The sequence below is a fragment of the Spermophilus citellus genome (genome assembly GCF_964194105.1).
Source record: "Spermophilus citellus genome assembly, chromosome: 11".
Classification (NCBI taxonomy): domain Eukaryota; kingdom Metazoa; phylum Chordata; class Mammalia; order Rodentia; family Sciuridae; genus Spermophilus; species Spermophilus citellus.
The window spans coordinates 123,214,845-123,222,379 of record NC_138192.1 but is presented as its reverse complement, the minus strand read 5'-3'; positions in this window follow the sequence as shown (position 1 = coordinate 123,222,379).

Sequence of the window (7,535 nt, the reverse complement as noted above, 5' to 3'; positions counted from 1 at the left end):
AGGATCAAATGATGTCATGTATAAGGGTGTACCGTGCAAGGCCCTTAACAAACACAAGATAGTATTATCTGGTTTCATTCAAAACATAAATTCCCAAAATATGCTTAATTGTAGTCAAGAAGTTAAATCAATAAAAGTTAGAATGAAATCTCTAGATGTTGTTTTTTCCAGATTTTAATTATCACTTGGTTAAATTTAAGAGTCAGCTAATAGATGGAGAGCAATGCACTTCTCTTGTAATGAGCCACAGAGTGACATGGAGAGGTGGAGGAGGGGGTGGAGGGGAGGGGGAGGGGGAGGAGGAGGAGGAGGAGGAGGAAGAAGAGGAGGAGGGGGCCCCCCATGAATGGTTCCTAATGGTCACCACACTACCAGTAATGGCACAAATTAATAATCCTGTGGGTGATGAAAGTGGAAGGTTAATAACTGCATGCTTCTGTTATCGAAGTGCACCAAGGTCTGCCAGACATTTGCTTTCTCAAGCATGGCCTCCTGCAAATTTCCTTGAACAAATGAGCATATTAAAACAAAGGAAGGCTAAATGTGTTCAAGCTCTGGCCATTTTTCTAGCACCCTAATTCTGTCAAGCCCACTGCCCTGAGCTGTTCTACCCCCTGGGCTGTGAATCTAGAATAAACTGAACCAGAGTGATATCTGTGTGCAGAGATAATATGAAACTCTATTGAGTGCATGTTATTCCTTAGTACAAATTAATTTTACCCTCTAGGAAACAGATCTTAAGAATGCCTAAGAACCCTGGCGGCACAAGCATTGAAGCTGATAGCTTTTGTCACCAAAATAAAAGGCAAAATACACTAGCACCTGCTGATTATGGAAAGCACCATCCATAGAATTTAAGGGATATGATCAAACACTCTGGGAAATAAAAATATATTATTGAAGCCAATGTAAAATGTTCAGTTCTATTTCTTCCAGAAGAGACTGAGTTCCACTGCCTGCAGTAAGACTTAATTTTTAAACATCAGTACAGGAAAATGAATGTTCATTTGTTCAAGCTGTATTTGGAAAAAAAAAATTACAGAGAATATTCTTTCTTGTATAGGAATGAATAAAAGACTTGCTGTAGCTTTAATTCTTCTGTGGCTTCTGTCTTTATCATTAGTGCTACTAATGATATCTCTGACTACAATAATCTCACAATTGGTTTTCTAAAAGGTGAGAAAAGAAAGACTGAGTTTATCCAATTTCATATATAGATATGTGTGTGTATATATATATAAAGTTATATTTTTTATTATATGTAAAGAATAGTTTGGCATTGAAAAACTTTTACCTTGAAAATTTGTGCTTGAGACATCATGCAACTTGAACACAGAGAGAGATTAAGTTTGCTCCTGTCCAGGTTTTCCTAAAAGATTCTCAATAAATAAATAAATAAATAAATTTTCTATGCTTAGTTCACACTCCTATTCCAGACCAGGAATTCATTATTTCTGTTGGGAAAATGGAGGAGCCAGCAAGACTTTCTATCTTGAAGAAAATTTCATTCTAAAATTCCCAAAGACTCTTGAGTTTGAAATGCCATTTGATCGAACTAACCCTGTTCTCTAATATAATAAGAGCATCATAGAGGAAACTGAATGCATAGCTCAGGAGCAAGACACTCTTTGGTCCAGTGGTATACCTTTTAATGCACTAGAAAAAGTAATTTGCTATATGGTCCATGGTCTTGGGTAACAGTTAAAGGGGCATCTAAGAAATACGTCAATTACTCCCTGACTATGTTACCTTAGCTCTTAGGAGGATGATTTTATATTGCCCACCAAAACCGTGACCTTGTTCCTCTGGCATGCCCTTTGTTTATGGTCCTGGATGGATTGTGTGGGGACCTATCACTATATCCTCACACACAAAATCTTCTTCCTCTCTAGAGAAAGGAACCCCTGGCACCACATATGCCCTGTCCTAAGCCAGCTCAGGCAAGTGTTCTTCCCAAGTACTGGCACCTTGCTTTTCTAAAGCTACAGTGAAGGTCAGTCCCAGTCCCAGAAACTTAGCATTTAAGGAACCTCTAGAAGGGGCTATACTAAGAAAAGCCAGCTCTCGAAAACTAGAGTTCCAAGGCCAAAAAAGAATACCAGCCCTCTTAGACTTCTCCCATTGATCCGGAAACTTCACGTAGGGCAGCAGTTCTTAACCTGGATGTAAACCCAAATAAACTGAGAAACACTTCAAAATCTTATTGTCCAGGCCCTGCCCCAGACAAATTACATCAGCCTCTTTAGAAGTGATCTTAGCATTCACAATCTTTAAAATCCCTCTCTACCCGCTCCTGGTGGCTGTGTACAAGCAGGTTGGGAATCACTGTTGGAAAAGTGAGGGGTTGCTAAGACCAGCTCTGTTTGTCATGGGTCTTAAAGAAAAAAGTGCCCAGAATTGAAATCACACAGCCCTGGCTCTAATTCCTCTTAGGCAACATTATTAGGTTTCATAAGCCTCAGTTCCCTCATCTGGAAAGGGAGGGTATATTGGCATTCTCTGGCTCATAGAAATTAAACGAGAAAAATAACAATGTAAAGCAACTGCTATGCTACCTAATTCCCAGGAATCACTCAAGAAATAATAGTAGTAGTAAAATTACCATCATGCATAAAGCATGATTTTCACCTCCAAGGAAAATTCAAGTGGAGTCTCATTCTGACTCCATGTCCTGCCCAGAAGTGACAGTCTGCACCTCAGAAACCCACCTCTTAATTTCTGGTTCAATACATTTCTATAGCTTCATGCTTCCACCCAAGATGAGTCTAGCCCTCCTGTCGTTCATTGTTCAGTGGCTGCAGAGAATGTGTACAGTCCAATGACGTTGAAATGAACTTTCCCATATGAAATAGTATGTTATAAATCTACTTTTTTAATATAACACATTTGAAGTGGTTTTTGTTTGTTTGTCTGAAGACAGTAGCAACTTCAAAAGGTTTCAATTTACTCTGAGCCATTTCTCATCAGTTGTCTTCCTACCACAAAGCACCTGCTTACCATAGTGACTGTCAGTTACAGAGCCACTGACCTGCAGGGGGAACCTTGACAAAGCTGCAGTCACCCTGTGAACATTTCCAATTCATTTCTACACCAACTGCCTTGTGCCAGTAAAGCCTGACACCATTCTGCTGCTCGCTGGACCTCAGAGCAAAACGGGGCTGGGGCAGGGGCGTGTGATGAACTGAATAAGCTAATCTGTTTTGGAGAAAAAGAAATAACTCTGCCTGAGTATTGGTTACTGGTAAATAACCACTTAGAAGAAAGTCTGAATTCAGAGCTTTAAGGTGATGGGCATTTCCATAGCTACTCATTGGTAAGTACTTGGATTGAGTTAAATTTTGTTTGGAATCCTATGACCCTTTATGAAATATGCATCATTAACTATTTCTGAAACAGTAACAAAACAATCAATAAACAAAAAAAATCTAGGATAGGCTGCGCTCTATGTCACTCTCATCTCTCTCATCTTTATCAGACATGACAAGAACATTCAAAAATCCAAAGGTGCTTTATCTGCCCAACAACCTCTGCAAGGTTCTTTGCAATGTCTCCCTTAGCTACCATGACTTGAAGATTAACACAAAGAACAGCAGACATAGGCAAAGTAATAATCTACTATTACGAGAAAGTAGCATTTACTCTTAAAGCAAACACAATCATTATTCTCCCTTCCTGAAGAGTGATGTGTGAGATGTGATTCTTTGAATCAAAGCATCAATCTTGTCACCATGAGGAGATTGGCTCTTGTCACCAAGAGCAAAAACCACGCTGGGGATGTCACAGAGAAAATTTATCAAGAACCTGGGACCTTGAATATATCAGGAAGCTGCTGAATTCACCATCCCCAAAAACATCTTCCTTCATACCATCACTCCAATGTTCTCTGGAAAATCTTTATTAGTTTCCTATTATTGTTCCTTTGTTGTTGTGATAAATTACCACAAACCTAATGGCTTATAAGGAACTGTAAAATCGTCTTACAGTTCTGGAGGTCAGATGTCCAAAATCCAAGCTATCAGCAGAGAAGTTGCTTCTGAAGGTTCTAGAGGAGATGCCATGTCCTTGCCTTTCCAGCCATCAGAGGTGTCTGTGTCCCTACATCTGCCTTCGGGGTCAGCAGCACAGAGTTACCACACCTCCCTCTCTCTCTCCTTCTCCCTCTCCCTCCCCAACCTCCACCTCCGCTCCCTATCTATCTTCTATCTTCTATCTTTACTATCTTCTCTTTTTCTTCTTCTGTCTTCTGTTTTCTATCTTCTATCTTCTATCTTTCTATCTTCTACCTTTCTACCTTCTGTATTTGTTCTCTTTCTGTCTTCTGTCTGTCTGTCTGTCATGGGCTTCTGCTTCCAACATTACATTTTCTTCCCCAGCTATGAATCTCCTGGCTCCTTCTTCCACCTCTAAGGACTCTTGTGGTCATATGAAGCTCCCCACCAGATAACCAGGATAATCTTTTCATCTCAAGGGCCTTACCTGAATCACATCTGCAAAGTTCTTGGGGCATGTTCTTGGGACATGACTATTTCAGCTTGGGGAGTTAAGGACATGGACTTTAGGTGGGGTGAGGTGTTTTTCAGGCTCCCACAGGCATGGAGGCAAGGCAGGGTTTTTTTTTTTTTCAGATTGTATTATGATAAGGAGCAAAAGAGACGACCTTGCTCCTGGTACAAAACTACAAACCTATATTGCTGTCTCTTCCACGTGGATGAAAATTGCTTTTGATCTTCATCCAGTTAGGTTACAAAATAATGCATTTGCCAAGTCCGTGGCCCCACTCTATAATCTGAGGTTGGGTTAATCTGGTCTTGTTTTCTTTCATCTATAGCCATGCTCCAGATCTGCCAACTTTCACTGAATCTCTACTGATTAACTGAATGGAGACGTGAGGGGGGCCACCAACTCTGTATCCCTTCAGCTTTAGGGGTGTCCCTAATCTCTCCATGCCCCTTATGATGCCATACTGGTTTTGATTGACTATCTTGTTCAAGGATTGAGAAAGAGTTTCAGAGCCTTCCACTTGACTTTCTTCACCCTGGCTAGATCTTATTTCACAGGCCATGGATTCAACGTGAGGATACATTTAAACAGGAGAAAATAGTAACATTAAAAAGAAGAAAATAAAATATAGAGCCTTTGTGAGAAATGGCTGTTTACAGAATATACAGAAATCCCTCATGTGAAAAGAGACAACCTCAAAAGAAAAAAAATAGAAATAAGAATAATAAAAGAAAAAAATACAAGTCTAGAGATATAGGAAAATGAAGAACTACCTGCACTTTTATTTACCAGGCTTTATTATATGTTATTTGTTATTATCCAGGTTAAATAAAGTGCTTGGGTTTTTGTTCCCTGCAGTGCAGAAATTATCTCGAGTCTCCCATATTTGTGAGTGACAACACCCTGTTATCTATGTCCTGTGTGTACAACAGATCTGAGAAAGGAAACGGGAGAAAAGAGATTACTCAGTAATTTCACTTCTATCTGCCCAGTTAGAATCCTGTGAGGAGCTTTTAACAAATACATTCCTGGGAACTACAGTCAAGTTGAGGTAGAACCAGAAAATGTGCGAGTACCTGGAGGCACCCAGTGAATGACCTGAGTCCCACACAGGTCTGTCCCTGCTGCATGTCCAGAAGGCCAAGGCCAATGGCTTGGTATGACAGTGATTCCTCTTCAAGGCTACTAATCACTAAACACAAGGACCTTAAAGTGTCCAGGCAAAAGCAGGGGCTCATGATGCAGCAGAACCCTCACTGTATCCCTGAAAGAGGGCACCCACTTTGGGTATCAAAGTCTCTATCCCTACAGAACCCAGGGTTGCAGGGGCAGGAGACATCCCAACTGTGCATCTCCATGGCTGCCATGGTCCACCCCTTGTGCCACAGGGGGCCTGTGTCTCTGGTGACTCACATTCAGAGAGCAGCTCCTCTGTGGGTCCCAAGAGCTTCTCTTCCTCAAGGTAAATAAGGAGCAGGTTTCTGGGAAGACCTACAGTCCCGTCCTGGCAGCCGCCCTCGGGCACAGCTCTTCACTGCCTCCCTTCTTGTTTTAGTCAGATTTTCTTTTTGCTGCTGTGAGAAAAGAGCTGACAAGGACAACCTAGAGGAGGAAATTGATATTTGTCTCATGGTTTCAGAGGTCTCAGTCCATAGATGGTTGACTCTGTAACTCTGGGTCCAAGATCACGGCAGATGGGCACGGAGAGGAGAGCAGCTCAGGGCATGGCAACAAGGAAGGCAAAAGAGAGCTCCACTCACCAGGGACAAAATACGAACCCCAAGGGCACCTCCCAGTGACCCACCTCCTCCAGACACACCCTACCAGCCTACAGTCACCACCCATTAACCCACAGTAGTGGATTAATCTACTGATCAGTTTACACTCTCATAAATCTAGTCATTTCACCACTGAATGTTCTTGCATGGTCTTACACATTTGGGGGAACCCTCATATCTAAATCATAAACTCCTTCACTGTCCAACATAAATCCCTTGCTCTCCTACACCACCTTTGCCCACCTTAGTAGTTTACTTAGTGGTGTGACCCAGACTCATCATGAAGGGTGCGAAGCCCCAGCAATCATATCCCCCTCAGTCCAGGATGACTATGCTTATTCACAATCCCACGCCAGGGAGACATAACCACCAACAACCATAAGTCCCACAGTCCCCTCCATCTCAGAAGTCATCTCCACCCCCTCTGATTACCTTCAGCACCCACTGCCTGGGTCATTGTTCAGTAGTTGTCTGTAGGAATTATTTTTGCATCTTTATCACTTTCAATCTCTACCCTAACTAGCACAGTGTCCAATATGTATTGGATGTTGTCTGAATAATCTGTGATTGGCAAGTTCACAGTACATAATCTGGGGATATATTACCATCTCTGAGTCTTCCAAGTGACCCATTGACTGACAATATTTACAATAAAACAATGTGCATGTTTTTGTTTCTGACATAAACAAAATTCATTTTGTATTTTAAATTCCATATTGTCTTTTGGAGAACATTCAAACCTGAGTGGGTTGTAGGAGAGTGAATAAGGGAATATTCAAGAGTGTGTGAACACGTTTGAGGGTGAATCTGAGTAGGAGAGTGTTTAGAGAAATGAGTGAAATCCGTAGGGGTGGGCCTCAAGTTCATCGGCCCCTAGTCAATGTCACACACTCTGTAAAATGTTATAATTCCACTCTCTCATAACCGTCACAGCATATTATAGTCTTTACTCCCATGACTTCCTGCCAAAGCCATCAAAGATGAAGAATATCTAGGTATTTTTGTAATTCTTCTATTTCTAAAATCTTGCTAGGGACATTTGCTCAAAAAGTGTTAATTAATGACTGAATAAATTTTTGAAATAGTGGTGGGGGGGCTGGGATTGTGGCTCAGCAGTAGAGTGTTCGCCTAACACGGGCGGGATCCAGGTTCCATCCTCAGCACCACATAAAAATAAAGGCATTGTGTTGTATCCATCTACATCTAAAAAATAAATAAATAAATATTTTTTAAAAAGAAAGAAATAGTGGTGGGATT